Below are 15,387 nucleotides of genomic sequence, written 5' to 3'. Positions count from 1 at the left end.
CCGAGCTGACCCGCCACTCAGGCAGCTGCTGCAGCCCGCGCCCAGCCAAGCCCCTGGCTCTTCTGGTTGCTGTGGGTGAATGCAGGGTCCCCGTGCCGACCTGGCCTCCTGCAGCCTACAGGGACACGTGCCTGCAGCTGCGGCCTCGGAGGGATGCACAGCTGAAGGAGACAAAGCTTTTGTTGAGTTTCTTATGATAAAATTAGAGAGGAAAAAAAATTCAGAAGCACAGGTCACTTCCCAAGATGTCTAGGGTCTGGGAGCTGGAAGTGGAGGGGACAGAAACTAAATTGGTGTGGAAAAGTGCTGGGGAAAAGGTCACTGTCACTTTCAACACTGACAATAGCATTCCACCAGCTTTAGATATGGAGGAGCAGCCCTCAGAGGGGCACAAGGGTGAAGAACAAGAGGCTGAACTGACATCAATTCCCAATTTTGTGGTAGAATTTACCAAGAGTGATGGCAAGAAGGCCCTTGTACTGCACAGTCACTATTCAGAGGACGAGACTGGCGAAGAGGAGGCTGAGAGCGACATTTTCTCTATCGAGGAAGTTAGTTTTCAGGCTACAGGCGAATCCAAATGGAAGGATACTAATTACACACTTAAGGCAGATTCCCTGGACTGGGCCACCTAAAGGACGTCCTGGCGACCGAGGAGTGGACAACACCTTTGCAGATGAGTGGTGGAGCTCAGCACAGCCCTGGGACATCAGGAGTACATTACTTCTCTTGAAGACCTTAAAAGCTTTATTAGGGGGCTGGCAAGATGGCTCAGTGGTCTAAAGCACCTACTTAGAACAAGCTTAGCAGAGCACAGGGACCACGGTTCAATCCCCCAGCACTACATGCCAGCCCCGCCCCCCTGGTGGGCTGAGCTGGCCACACACACACACACACACACACACACACACACACAAATAAATAAAATTAAAAAAAAAAAAAAAGCTTTATTAGGAGCCAATAGAGTTAGGCAGAGACACTGAAGACCTGAATTTTATGTGGTCAGAAAATAAAACCTACCCTGATGCCAGACGCCTGTACCTAGCAGTGGTTAACATCCTAACATCATGGGAAAGACAGCAATTTTAAATTATTGCTGTTGCACTCAAGGATTTTCTTTCTAGTGGGGTTTCTTTTTGTATAACATAATCGTAGACATTATAATTGTTTTATCTCCTCAAAAAAATAAAAAAATAAAACTTACCATGTATATAAACCTTCAATAGGTTCTTAGATGAAGTGATTGATGAGTTTTATTGGTGATGTAAATTCTATGCCTTGTTGTGGAGAAAAGCTTTATTTGAACCTTAGATGGTCACATTGATTTTTCAGCTTTGTAGTGACTTCTTAAAATGCACTGTTTTCTGTAGCATGAAATGCCAAACCTAACATTATACATTAGATTCTTTTTCTTCAGGAATAATAACAATGTCATTAATAACAATATTCAGAAGCTGCAGCCTGCTAGTGTTGTTCTTTTAATGTAATTGCGCAAAGGCCAGAATCTCTGTGGTTCTCCTAGACTTGACCTAGGCGTAACTCCACACACTGCTACTCAGCGAGTCAAACACTTGCAGTGGGCTGGTCAGGTAGCTCAGTGGACTAAAGCGCCTGCTTAGGCAGAGCACAGTGGCTGGGGTTTGACTCCTGGCCTGCCGTGTGGACCCTGTCCCCAGGGCACTCTGAGAGAGTGATTGAGACTGGGCGTGGTGGCCCACACCTGTAATCCCAGCACTTGGGAGGCTGAGAGCAGGAGGATCACTAGGAGTCCAATCTACACAGTGAGACCCTGCAGATCCTCTACCAAATACATTTTAAAAAATGCTGATGTGCCTCAGTGTTCCTCCTAGAAAACAGGTCTTCCTTATGTGACCTCCACCAGGATTGGACCATGTGACCATGCAGAATTAAAAGAATGACTATAAAACATGTACCATTCCCGTTCATCGTTTTTGACAACTGTGGCCCATAAAATTGCTGTGGACATGGAACTGGTGGCCCCTGCTCAACTGCCCTAAGTAGGGCCACAGGGCCGTGTCTCCATGAGCTCTGGCCGTGTCTTCCTCAATTGATCACCATGTTGCGGTATTTTATGTGTTTCTATTTAAAGCCAGCCTATTTAACACATGTTACTGAGTCATTCTCATCGATCTCTTGGCCAGCAGCACTGTAACTCATACCCGAAGTGCAAGCTTCTGTGACACACTCATTTCCCAAGGCAGGCCACAGTCCGTGCAGGCTAACAAGAGCAATGTATCCCTGGACCATTTTAGAAGGGGAAGATGCCAGCACAGGCAGCAAAGCGGGGCCCTAAGTACACTTCCAAAAGCTCCTGCTCAGAGAGGACAAGTTGACGCAGCAAGGCCGACGGTGTCTTGTTTGAACTCAGCTGGGAATGTGTGTCCACACAGCTGGGTCTGTGGGACATCTTTCTGTCCACAAATGGAAACTGTCCAGAGTATTAATTTGGCGATATAAATAAATTTTAGCAAGCAAGCAAAGTTACAAATTCAGAATTCATGCTCAGTGGTAACTGGCTCTGGGCTGTGAGATGTGCCGGTGCTTCAAACAAAATCAGAGCACAAAGAAAGGGGCAAGGGAGGGGTGAAGAAATAACAGAACCTAGCAGACATGAACAAAAGAAAAGGTCTTCACACGTGGGCAAGGTGCGTCTCCAGTATGGTTCTGTAGGACTTGGGTGCGCTGGAGGGAGCATGCGCCTCCGCCACTGCCTCCAAGGCAGGCACAAGACACTCCATTCGTCAGAGTAAGGGAACTTCGGGGCTGTAACAGCAAGCTCACAACCTTCGCAAAGGAAGTGCTACACACAGGTGTGCCACACACCAGCCAGCCAAAAGCTGTGCCTACCAGGTAGGTTTTCTTTTTCAGGTTTTTAACTGCCTAATGCTGTATTTAAACTTTAGTAATCTCTGCTAAGTGGAAGCCAAGAGACATGGTTGCGAAACCAAGGCCAGAGACTGAAGCCTCTGGAACTAGGTCTGAATCATGTGTCTAAACCCTGAAGACTGGAGAGCCGGGCTTCTCCTGTGGGGAATGAGATGGAAGGTTGCTTTCTGACGCTGTGAGGAAAGTGGACTTGGGCTGGCCACACGCCTCGGGTCCTCCACAGGCACAGATCATCGGTGGGGAAAGGCTAAACATGAATTGCAGATGCTTTCCCTGTCCCTGGCTCTCGCTGCTGTGTTTCTCTTGGAGTAGAGCCCAGAACTCACGCTATGACCCCCTCTGAGGAGGTTTTTCTTTCTCCAGGCTGAGGAAGGTCTACTCTTTAGGGAGCGCTTATGGCCTCCAGCATCACACTGGCCTCACAGGAATGAGGCATTCACAGTCCTAACTGCTTTATTGATGCCCCGCTGGGGGCTTTCAAGTCCACAGAGGAAAAGTACGGGCAGCCCTCCTGGAGACGGGGAAGTAGCCGTTGGTGCATGGTGATATTGGAAAGCTTTGTGCTTCTATGTTCATTTTTAACATTTCACTTTTTGAGCTATGAAATTATATTCTGACCAATTGTATTACTGTAACTATCAAGATAGAGTCAGGCTGCATTTACGTAGTGTATTTATTCACTGATTGATCTCCATAAAGGGGATGTTCTATTAGTCCAGGTTCTCTAGAGAAACATAACCATTAAGGTCTCTATGCCTGCATACACACAGATACAGCTGATGAAAAGAGGGGGAAAGCAGGGCTGGCCAAATAGCTCAGTGGATTAAAGCACTTGCAAGCAGCTGCAGGGGCCTGGGGTTTGATCCTGGGGCCTGCAGTGCCAGCCCTGCCCCTGAGTGCACTGAGATGGCAATTGAAACTGGGCGTGGTGGTGCACGCATGTAATCCCAGCACTTGGGAGGCTGTAAACAGGTGGACCACTGTGAGTCCGATCTAGTAGTGAGACCCTGAACACCATGTAGACCCTTCCCTAAAATACAAAAAAAAAAAATAAAGAAAGAAAGAAAGAAAGAAAGAAAGAAAGAAAGAAAGAAAGAAAGAAAGAGGGGGAGAGAGAAAGGAGGAATCCTTCATGAGCACTAGCTCTTTGCTAATGCTATGGAGGTTGAGAAGCCCCATTTATGATGGCGCGTACACCTGGAAGGACTGGCTATGGGGTCAAAGCCAGTGTCCAGAGCCGCAAGAAGAAAGCTCCAAGATCTAAACGCTCTGATGTCCAGGACAGGAGAGCACAGGTGTTCTGGCTCACAAAGGCTGTGAGCTGCTTTTCTCCTATTTTGCTTCTTCTGAGCCCCTCCGGGCACCTGGCGAGGTCAGGCCCGCTGACTCCTCCTGATGTTTCCTGCGCAAATCCAACCACAGCAATCCCAAGATGCAGCTCTCTGGGAACCAGGTTGACCAGACAGTTGGCAAATAAAATGAACCACCACCAGCAGGTACCCTGAGCCAGACACTGCGATAGGCAATGAACACTGAAAAGTGAAAACAAAAACACAATCTGCCCCCATGGAGCTTCAGGGAGCCATGGCCTCCGTTCAGCATCCATGTGTGCTAGTGTTGTGCAGGCTGTGGGTTTGCTGACTGTCTGTTTCCATGCTTCCTGCTCAGCAATGCCTTGCCCAGACTGCTGAATAAGAGATAATACCCCTTGCCTTTCTACTCAGCCTGTAACAGTAAGGCTATGTAGCAGAATTATATGTGTGTGTAAAGTATCTACTACACATGTACATTGCATATATGTTCAAATTGTCATGTAATCTATACCAAGAGCAGTGAGTATGAATTTTCCATTGTACCTCATACATTGATGCTGCGAGGCCCAGCACTCAGAGTATAAAACGGGCCGATGAATACCATTGTAATGGAAAAGCCTGTTCCAGTCCTAATGACAGAGAACAAGGTAAAAGTACTTCAAATGCAGAAGTGTTCTGTTTACTTCTTTTTTGTTGTTGAATGTGAAATAACTGTGAAAATGTGGGAGGACAATAGTGGCTTTCTTAGCTTAGTACACAGCTAAGGATATGTCCAGCTCAAACAAAAAAGAAAGCTTTCTTGTTCATCATTACGTCCTGGTACCTTGCTATGAGTGCATTCAAAGGTGTGCTACCGATACACCACGCCAAAAAGCCAAACAAGCCATAATTATTCTTTAAAAATTACTCATAGTCTTTATATTCCTGAAACTACTTTTATTTTCTAACAGGGTAACACAGGCACATTTTCAATTCTTTAGAATCTGTTAAAGCCCTGACTTTCAAGCTAATTTATCCCCCTTAAATGGCAAAGGACAGCGTTTTGCTTTCTCTTCTGTCTTTTTGTTTAATTATAGCACATTGCTATTCTTTACCTCTCCATCCCTGCTTCATCATTTAATCTTTATTGTTCCTTTTGTTGCTTTGACTAAGTTTTTTTAGAATAAATATGAGGGATTATAATCTACTTTTAGGAGATATGCCCTGATGTATTCTCCTGCATAGATTTCTGAAACAAATTTCTATGAAGAAAATTATTACTCTAGATTGTTATCTTAATTTGTTCTTTTTTTCATACATACATCCTTCAGGGTTTTTTTATATTAATTTTATTGAGAAAAAAGTAGCGATGAGATGGTTTCAAAACAGGTTAGTAGGACAGTTACAATAATACATTGCACATTCTTGTCTTAGTAGTAGTTATTCGTAGTACAAGATGCAGACATGGTATCTAGTCTAAACAATATTAGTCTAAACAATATTAGTTCAAAATTTCTTTTCATTGAATTAAGAGAAAGTAGCTATATATCTATGCTAACTATTTTGTATATACAGATATATGTATTTTTCACGATAAAATGGTCCTTCATTTATATCCCTCTTTTTATTTCCTTTTTGTCAGAGATGGGTATTCCGTTGCCATTCATATACTGTAGGTGCATGAATTCAGCAAAGTAATCCAATATAGTCCAGTCGTCTACAATAGCAGAGGGTTACCTGCGTGACTGGCAACGTCAGAAGTTGTTGACTTGAGCCTTTTATAGCTCAGCATATTAATATGGCTTTACTTTTTATACTTTATTTTTATACTTTTCTGTTGGTTAAGACCAAGATATAGCAGTACCTATATAACAAAAATATGTAACTTTTGTATCTGACAAGGTCAGTCAAATCCCCTCAGGATTTATCCTGAAGCCTTGTACCGCAGATTGTAAATCCTGTGTCAGTGTCAGCCATGTGGATGAGTCACAGCCATTGCTTGACCAATTTGCTCTCTGTGAAAACCTGAGAGAATGTTTCCTCTCCAGGTGTTAATTTGTTCTTGCCACTATACTCCATAAACAACTATGAACATGTGTTCTGCATGTGCAGGATAGTTTTAAAATATGTTGTTATACAGAAAGCAAACTGGTCACGCAATGGTCATGACTCATCCACATGGCTGACACCAACAAAAGATCTACAAACTGCGGTCCAGGGTTTCAGAGTAAATCCTCTTCCTGAGAGGATTTGACTGACCTTGTCAGATACAAAAGTTACATTTCTTGTGGTATAGGTCTTGCTTTGTCTTGGTCTTAACCATCCAGCAGAAAAGTATAAAAATGAGGTATAAAAAGTAAAGCTATATTAATATGCTGAGCTGTAAAAGGCTCAAGTCAACAACTTCTGACATTGCCAGTCTTGTGGATAACCCACTACTGTTATGGACTACTGGACTATATTGGATTATTTTGCTGAATTCACGCACCTACAATATTTTAATGGCAATGGAATACCCATCTCTGACAAAACTAAACAAAAAGGGATATAAATAAAGGAACTTTTTGTGTCTGCATATACAAAATAGGATAGATATACAGTTACTCTCTCTTAATTCAATCCCAGATCCTTGCTCTTGTCTAAGCAGGGACTTAGACCACTGAACTATGTCTGCAGCCCCTCCATTTTAACTTCTTATGATGCCCACAATTTTCCATGCTTACATCTGATAATCTATTATTTTTTTTTTGGCGGAACTGGGATTGAATTCAGGTCCTTGCGCTTGCCAGGGAAGTGCTTATTCCATTGAGCCATCTCCAGGCCCCTGTCTGATAATCTAAACAGTTGAAGATGATATTATGCACTGTAACAACCATTTCCAATTCCTATTATTTTGTTTAGTGAAATTCAGTATCATTCTAGTTTTTCTTTTACTACTTTGTATTCTCTTTTAAAAATGGTATTACAATAAAACACTACTCAATGCAAAAAAAATAAAATAAAATATGTTGTTATAGATCTTCAAGCAATGTACTTGGTAGGTTGTTTTCTTATTCTTATTTTTCAGGTGTCTTACAGGTTCATGTACGTTTTATTCCACTCACAAGATCAATTCTAAAAAGAGTGCTTGCAGGAAGAATCTTTGTATATTTGATTTTTAGACTTATACTCAATAATGTATTTATTTACTTTGTGTATTGAAATAGTTTTGGTGCAAATAATTTTAGTGCAGATTTTACTTTTATTACTTTTCAAAGGTTATTTCACTGTTCTTTAACCTGAACTGATATTTTGTGTCAATGTGACTTTTATTTTCTTGGCCAACATCTAATATTTCTCATTAGATTGTGTTGGAATTTTGTTCTTATCTTTGAGCTCTCAAAGTTTCTTCTTGCATAATGCATTTAAGGGTATTAAAAGTCCAATATACCTCTAACAAGTGTTTAAAATAATATTAGCTTCATGAAAAAATAAAATGTACTCCACAAATGTAACATTTTTCAATTTTTTATTTTTTGTTCCAGGGATTGAACTCAGGACCTTTCACTTGGCAGGTAGGTGCTTATGCCTCAAGATTAATAATCTTTTAGGATTGTTCATTTTGTAAGAAAAATAAAGGAGAATAACCATACTAGTCACAATGATTACGAAAACATTTTGCTTCATTCATGATGAGTACCTGTGGGTCTAGGGAGATCGCTCATCAGTCTAAGTGTCTGCCTCACAAACTGAAGGTCCTAAGTTTGATTTTCAGTATCTCAGGCTGTGCCAGCCCCAGAACCTCGGGTGCACTGTGCCAGCCCTGATGGTAGTGAACGCCTGTAATCCCAGTGCTGGGGATGCTGAGACAGGAGAGTCTTTGGACTCACTGTAAGTCCAAACTGCATAGGGAGACCTGTAATGACTCCCTAATAAAAATGCTTAGTAGACTAGGAATAGAAAAAAATTACCTAACCTTGCCAAGGATGCCTACCTGATACCCCGTGCAAACAGGAAAGCGATGTGATCTTCTCTGGTGGAATCAGAAGCTTACGTCGGTGTGCCCACATATTGTCAAAGTCTTCAGTGTCTACTGGGAAATAAGAGTCTCTTGGGCATGCTAAGGAGATTTGGGCTCATAAAACTAGAAGACTTGTAGACAAGGCATCAAGGTTGCCTTGATCCAGTGCCATACTGGCCCTGCTCCTGGGCCCACGGAGCCAGCCACTGGCGGTGCACGCTTATAATCCCAGCTTTGGGGAGGCTGAAAACAGGAGGATTATTATGGACCCAAGCAGTGTAGTAAGACCCTATACCAAATACATTTTTTCATAATTTTAAAATTACAAAATAATTGCTTTGATCCACTAACTTTTTTTTTCTGTAGTTCATTCAACTGTAATTCATCTAAATGTAATTCATTCAGATTCATCCATTGCTTGGGTCTCTCTCTGTCTGTCCCTGTCTGTCTCTCTGTCTCTCTCTCCCTCTGTGTATGTGTGTCTGTGTCTGTCTGTCTGTCTGTCTGTCTGTCTCTCTCTCTCTCTCTCTCTCTCTCTCTCTCTCTCTCTCTCTTTCACTGTCTCTCTGTCTCTGTCTCTCTCTCACTGGGAACTGAACCTTGGACTTCCATACCAAGCCAAATTTGCAGACCAATATATTTTTCATTTGGAGACAGGCTGTCTTAAATTATTAAATTCTCTAGGCTGAAATCACAGGTGTGGCCCTTCACAACCAGCTTGTTTTGTTTAAGAGAAAAAAATGGCTGGAGCATTTCACAAATCTTACTCCCATAGGAGCTTATGAGAATATGCAGAAGACAAAGTAGCTCTTTCATATATTTTTAATAATTTTAATGTATTTTTAAGAAAGAAGAAAATCCATATGCAGAATTCTTTGCAGATCATTGCTCAGGATCATCTACACACTGCCCTGTTCATGCACATTGTATCCCTAACTTTGTCTAAGAGTAATTTCATGTGGCTGAGACCAAAAGGTATCAAATATGCTAAGATATTCATATCCAGTCACGATTAACTCGAGCTGATTTAAAAAATTAAGTCATTGACAGAAGGAAGGATCATCTAAGAGCCACTAACAATGACCACGCATTCACTGTTAACACAACTGATGGCCTTTCTCTGCCTTAATAAAAAATTCTGCAAAGTCATCGTGGCAGCGAGCCAATATGTCACAGGTCACTGGAGGCCATGCGCTACTCTCCACCTTCCTCCTCCCTGGTCAGATCACAACTTCCTACGTCCTTTCCACAATATCCTCTTTCCTTGTTCCCGCCTCCTGCCCAATCACAATCTGCCACGTCAAGTGGACTGGCCCCTAAACCTCATCTCCATCCTGGCCTACACAGCCTTTGTTCTCCTGGCCAGGCCTTGGGAAGCCCCATGTCTCTTCTTCCCCATAGTCTCCCCTGTGCCCACGACAAAGCCCTTTTTCATCTTTCCTGTCTCTAAACTGCACCAAAAAAACCCTAACATTTTGGTGCCATGACTCAGACTGAGCAGGCTGTGACGCTCTACTAAGGGAGAAAGCTTTCCCTCCCTTGGCCTGGGCCCTGCCAACGCACCCCCTTTTTCCTCAGACTTTTGCTGTTGCCAGCCCTCAGCCACAACGGGCCAGCTCTGCTCCTCCAAGGTGAGCCTCTCTCTTTCACAGGAGTTCCTATTTTGTTTTCATCCTTTGCCAAAAACCATGGCCCATGTCAGGCCCCACCCTGAGACTCCTGTGTCCCTACCGTCCTCTTGCAGCACCCCCATGCATTCCCAGTGAAGGCCGAGAACATGAACAGGCTCACTCTCTCTCTTTTCCTTTCTCAGACTGAGTGAGTGACTGTTCTTTCCAAGATTTCCTGTTTCGGCCTCAGGCCAAGCCTCTGGCTCACCTTCAATTTGGCCCCAAGAATGGGAAATACTAATTCTCACACCCTAAACTCCACTCTGCTTTGGGCAATATGAATTCCCTGGGGCTCAGAGATAGCATCAAACCAAAACAGTTAAAACTTCTATAAACGCAACAGCAAATGGCCAAGAATCCCATAAAAGCCTTTGTTGCTCCTAGGGCGCTCTCCTTGCCCCCCTTTACCGAATCTCCCCTCAGGATCCTCAGAAAGTTCTCCCTCCTGCTTTCACCCCTCCCCCATACCTGCAACAAGCTCAGCCTTCTCACTCTTCTCAATTAAATGAAACCCCATACACTGCCACCGCCTCTTTTACTTTGCCTTCAGAAGTTGCTCACTCCTCCCTCTCCTTTGCTTCTCACCCTCTGCCCCTCCCGTGCCCCACTCCACCCTTCTCTCCCCCTTCACCCTTCCTTGGTCCATTCCATGCACTCTCCCTGACTTGCACCCACAATCTTTGTCTCTTTTTTTTTTTTTTTTTTTTTTTTTTTTTTTTTTTTTTCAAATTTCCCACTTTGGGACAAAGCACAACCTGGGAACAGCTAATCATACATCTGTCCTAGCCGGCAGCACTCCATCCCTCTGCAGGCTAGAGCTCAAGGACAGCAGCCCACGGAGCACAGGCCCTCACCCCTCCTGGTCTCCCAACCTAGCCAGTTGCTCACCCCTCTCTCATTCATCTGGATAGATGATCACCCTTTGCACTTTGAGTCACAGGGACTCAAAATTATAATTTAACATCTCCTTGCCAGTGGTCTCCTTAAAACTGCCCACTTACCTTACAACACTTCTATTCTTCCTGTACTAAAACCTAATGGCTCCTATCATTTAATGCAAGAACTCAAGAGTTATCAATAATGTGGCTCCACCTATTCTAACAGAAGGTTCATAGCTGGTACCACAACAAACATAGACACTCAGAAAAGGGCAAGCTATGTCATAGTAGATCAAGAATTATAGAGGTGAGTGGGCTTTTGAAGGCCCACCTCACCAAACATATTCTGGAGCTGCACCCACCTCAGCCTCAGCTCCTTCCCTTAGCTCTGATTAAACTCAGGGCACTTCCCAGAGCACCTACGTTCCTAAGTCCCTAGAGCACAAACATCAGGAGCTAGAAAATTGATACTCTTCCCCCTTGCCATGGTCATTGTGGAAAACCATTTCTGGTTCCTGTCTTGGGTCCTCTAATCACAATAATAACCTGTTTATGTTTTTAAGCTTTTTAAAAATTTTATGTCATCCAGGATCTGTGCAGTCACTGCCAATGACTTCATCATACTAGCACAAGCCCCTAGCACCAGCTTCTTCTACACAGGCAATGACCATTGTCCCCTTACCCCTTACCATGATGGTGCCCCTAATCAGTAGGAAGCAGTCTGAGAGAGTTGTCGCTCCCCCACAGCCTAAAGACAGTCATGATAGGTTTTCTCTACATTTTTAAGATAAAAAATTCTAAAAATAAAATAAAATAAAATAAAATAAATAAAAAATTCCAAATCACCACGGAAGCAAGCCAATATGGCACCGGCCCCTGGACTCCATGTGCTATGCTCTGCCTACCTCCTCCCTGGTCAGATCACAACTTCCTACTTTTTTTCCACAGTATCCTGTTTCCTTGTTCCCACCTCCTGCCTAATCACTGTCTGCCACATCACGAACACTGCCTCTTATACCCCACCTCCATCCTGGGCCTGGATAGTCCTTGTCCCCGCCCCTGGCCAGGCCCTTGGAACCTTCATGTCTCTCCTTTCCTGTGGCCTTCCCCATGCCTGCAATAATGGCCTCTTCTATCTTTCCTGCCTCCTTACAGTGCCAAAAAACCTAACAACAATTACTTAAGATACACCAGAAGTCCTAGACAGTCTTAGAAAAATATATAGAAAAGAGGAATGAATATAAAGAAAAGCAAAAAAAAAAAAAAGAAAAGCAGTGATTGAAATAGAATAAAAAGTTATTTTATTTTATTTTACAAGAAATAAAATAGCACTAACTATTACTTAAATACTAAATACTAAATCTAGATCATTTGATAAAGTAAATCAATACAAGAGCAAAACTGGGAAAACATCTTTCTTCCACAACATTGACTGATTATAAATTTTAATAATTTTAAAATTACATTTATGCATTCAGAATGGTCATAAATTTATATTCCATGCAAATATAGGTCTGATATGCAATGCACTACATGCTTAAAATTATGAAACATTACTGAAGTGCTCAACATGGGTCAAGGACTAGAAAGCAGGTACAGTACTATAGTTTTGTGAAATAAAATATGAAGACAATACAAAAAATTCAGTGAGTTCTTCATCAAAATTTGCATAAAGTAGTCAAGGAAAAGAATACTATATTCTAAATATTTTTTATTTATTAATACTTAAAATAGAAGGAAAGCCATAACTCTAGAAGAATATATTTATAGTAAGGTTTGTAGAATTTTGGAAATCTAACTCATTAGAAGGGAAGATCATGTATACCTAATGAATGGAAAAGGATTTACAGTTTTCTATGGATGCTGGACATGGTACAACCCATTGTTTCTCTTAAAATTTTTAACAACTATTGATATTTATGCCCATGTTGACCAATTATGTCACATTTCTGGAAGTAATCCTAGGCATCTAGAATATTTTAATGATTGTAAAGTAAATCCATTGTTGAAAACCCATGTCAAAATTCCCTATCACTAGCTCTAACTTTATGGTGTGAGAATACAAAAAGGAGAGAAAATGACACTGTATAGAAATTTGAAATAATTGTTTAAACTGGAAGGCTAGAAAGAGGTTGATGAGCAAAGCCTCTTTCTTAATTACTGAGAGATAAAATGCTGTAGATGATGACATTTAGCCAAAAGAACAGAATGTTTTAGAATAAAAACATCTTTGATTCTCATAAAAGCCTAAAATTGCTGAAAGAATTAAATCTCTTTCAGGCTGCTTTTCCCTGAGTGATTCTGAAGAAGGCTCCATTTCATTAGCGAGAGCACAAATGCAGTCTGTAAGTAGCCCCGGAAAAAGAGGTGTTGCCTGGATGGGTCATTAGGACATAGTGAATTCCAAGTTCAGATGGAGAGCCAGAAATTTCAGCCAAAAGAAACCAAAAAACCTACAATAAAAATGAAAATTAAGTAGGACCAAATCAGAGATTGCATGATACCTAGGATCGTCCTGACGCCAATTGAGTGCTGGTATCCTGAGATAATTTCTGTTTTGCAGACATCTAGTTGTGCCTGTTGATTTGCTGAAATCAAGCTACGATGCTTTGCAAGCAATAAGCTACAGTGTCTCATTCGAGCACATTGCTGAAATTATTAAAAGGCTGTTTCCATAATTCATGGGACTTCATTAAAATGTATTGAAATAAAGTGCAAAGTGGAATCCTGTTTAAACTGAATCTCTTCAAGTTACATTTTAGTAGCAAAATATTATGTTAGATGAGTCTGTACAAGTTTTGCTTCTTGAATAGGTGATTTTTAAATTATTGTGAAATAATTTGATGCATTAATTTTCCTTATCAGTGATTGGTTTTTCAGTAAATACTTGTTACTCAAAGCTAGCACTGTGACAACATGGTTAGACTAGAAGTCATGCTAAGTAAAATAAGTCAGTAACAGCGTGGAAAACACCACAGCTATTTATGAATTAAGCTAGAAAAATTATTTTTGGGATTATTGACATCAACTGTTAGCATTAAGAATTTGGGTTGGGGAGATAGCTCAGCAGTGTAAGTGACTGCCTGGCAAGTGTGAGGTCCCGAGATTGATCCCCAGTGCTGCATGCTGTGCCAGCCCCAGAACTGTGCTGGCCCTGAAACAGGGAGTGGTGGTACATGCCTGAAATCCCAGTGCTGGGGACCCTGAGCCAGGAGGATCACTACGAGGCTGAGCACATAGGATCTCCCTGTACCAAATAAATGAATAACTTTGGAAATGAATTTATGTGAGTGCAGGAAGAGAAAAAAAGAAAGATTTGCAAAATACTATTGTTCTTCTATATTGGAAAAGCAATTATCTTTTGAGTTTGGTGGAAGATGTTCTTACAAATTGACTTTATTTGTTGGTCCTGAAATGTTCAAAAAATATAAATTAGAATACTTTCTATGATGGCAGGTTACAAACTTCTCCATTTCTTAACAATATATGTTGAAGATTAGGAACTGTTAACTTATAAAACATTAAATCAAATTGTACCTTTTGTCAACTTAGGGCATGCAATTATTCTAACAGATACTTCCATGCTTTTTGTTCATATCAAGGTCTTTTAAACATACATTTATTCATTCATGACAGTGTTTCCGTAAACAATGAGCCGCATGGAGGAAAGTGGTCCCTAAGATCATAATTCACCTGAAAATGTCCTTCTGCCTTGTGACCTTGAACTGCCCTAACCTCACTCTGTGATGGTGTTGCAGCTTGCATCTAGATCTCCCACAAAGCCTCAGGTGGCCATAGGTGGGGTTTTTCAAAGGTGGCAGGACCTGGAGTGTGTGATGATCAGATTAAGAGTGTGTGATCACTAATCCCGTCCACTTATTGGTTTGGCACCTGCGGTAAGCTCATTTTCCTGGGTAGAACATAAATGGAGCTGAAAAAATGCTGCAAGCTTGCATGAACTTGCTGCAGGGTGCCTCATCGCCTGCCTGCTTGCTGTGGGCTGTTTCTCCTCTGTGATGCCCCTCTGCCTTGAAGCCAGCCAACCGCGGACTGCAAATGCTACAAGCTGTGAGCTAAGTAAAATCTTTATCAAGAGTGATTGAAATGCATGATAGGTTTATGTAATTACACTCTATAATGTTTACACCACAATAAAATCAGCTAAAAGAACATTCTTCACAACCAGACTATCTCCTCAGAGTTATCCAATGCCTCATTACAATCTGTGCCCCTGATGTTTATATGTACCAGGTGTAGCAGAGAAGCACAGTAAATGTTAAAAAACATTTTTAAATATTACAGTCAAAGACACATTCCCATGAATCCTCTTTAGACAGTCCCATTCACTTTGGACATTGGTCTCATTACTCTTGGCAATTTTTGGAGCACTTCTGAATGCCCTCCTTCCTGGGAGTCTTTAGTTGTGCTGTCTCTGTTGGCTTTTTTTTTTTTTTTCAGAACTAGGGATTGAACTCAGGCCCTTGCATTTGCCAGGCAGGCGTTCATTCTACTGAGCTATCTCCATTCGACACATATACCTTTCATGGTCATTTTGGCTGTGGGGAAGAGTCACAAGTTGCACAGTTTCTACTCTAGTGAGACAGGTAGACAAAGCCACGTGTCTACAGGACGTAACGAGC

The 15,387-nt window shown here is 41.8% G+C and overlaps 1 pseudogene; it reads left to right on the top strand.

Annotated features, from left to right (window-relative positions):
- LOC101578823 overlaps positions 1 to 15,387 on the top strand; it is a 45,217-nt pseudogene that overhangs the window by 4,617 nt on the left and 25,213 nt on the right.

Source organism: Octodon degus, unplaced genomic scaffold, assembly GCF_000260255.1.
Source record: "Octodon degus isolate 3935 unplaced genomic scaffold, OctDeg1.0 scaffold00108, whole genome shotgun sequence".
In the NCBI taxonomy this organism is placed as follows: domain Eukaryota; kingdom Metazoa; phylum Chordata; class Mammalia; order Rodentia; family Octodontidae; genus Octodon; species Octodon degus.
The sequence above is the reverse complement of the archived record's forward strand: the minus strand, read 5'-3'. Positions and strand labels throughout refer to the sequence as shown.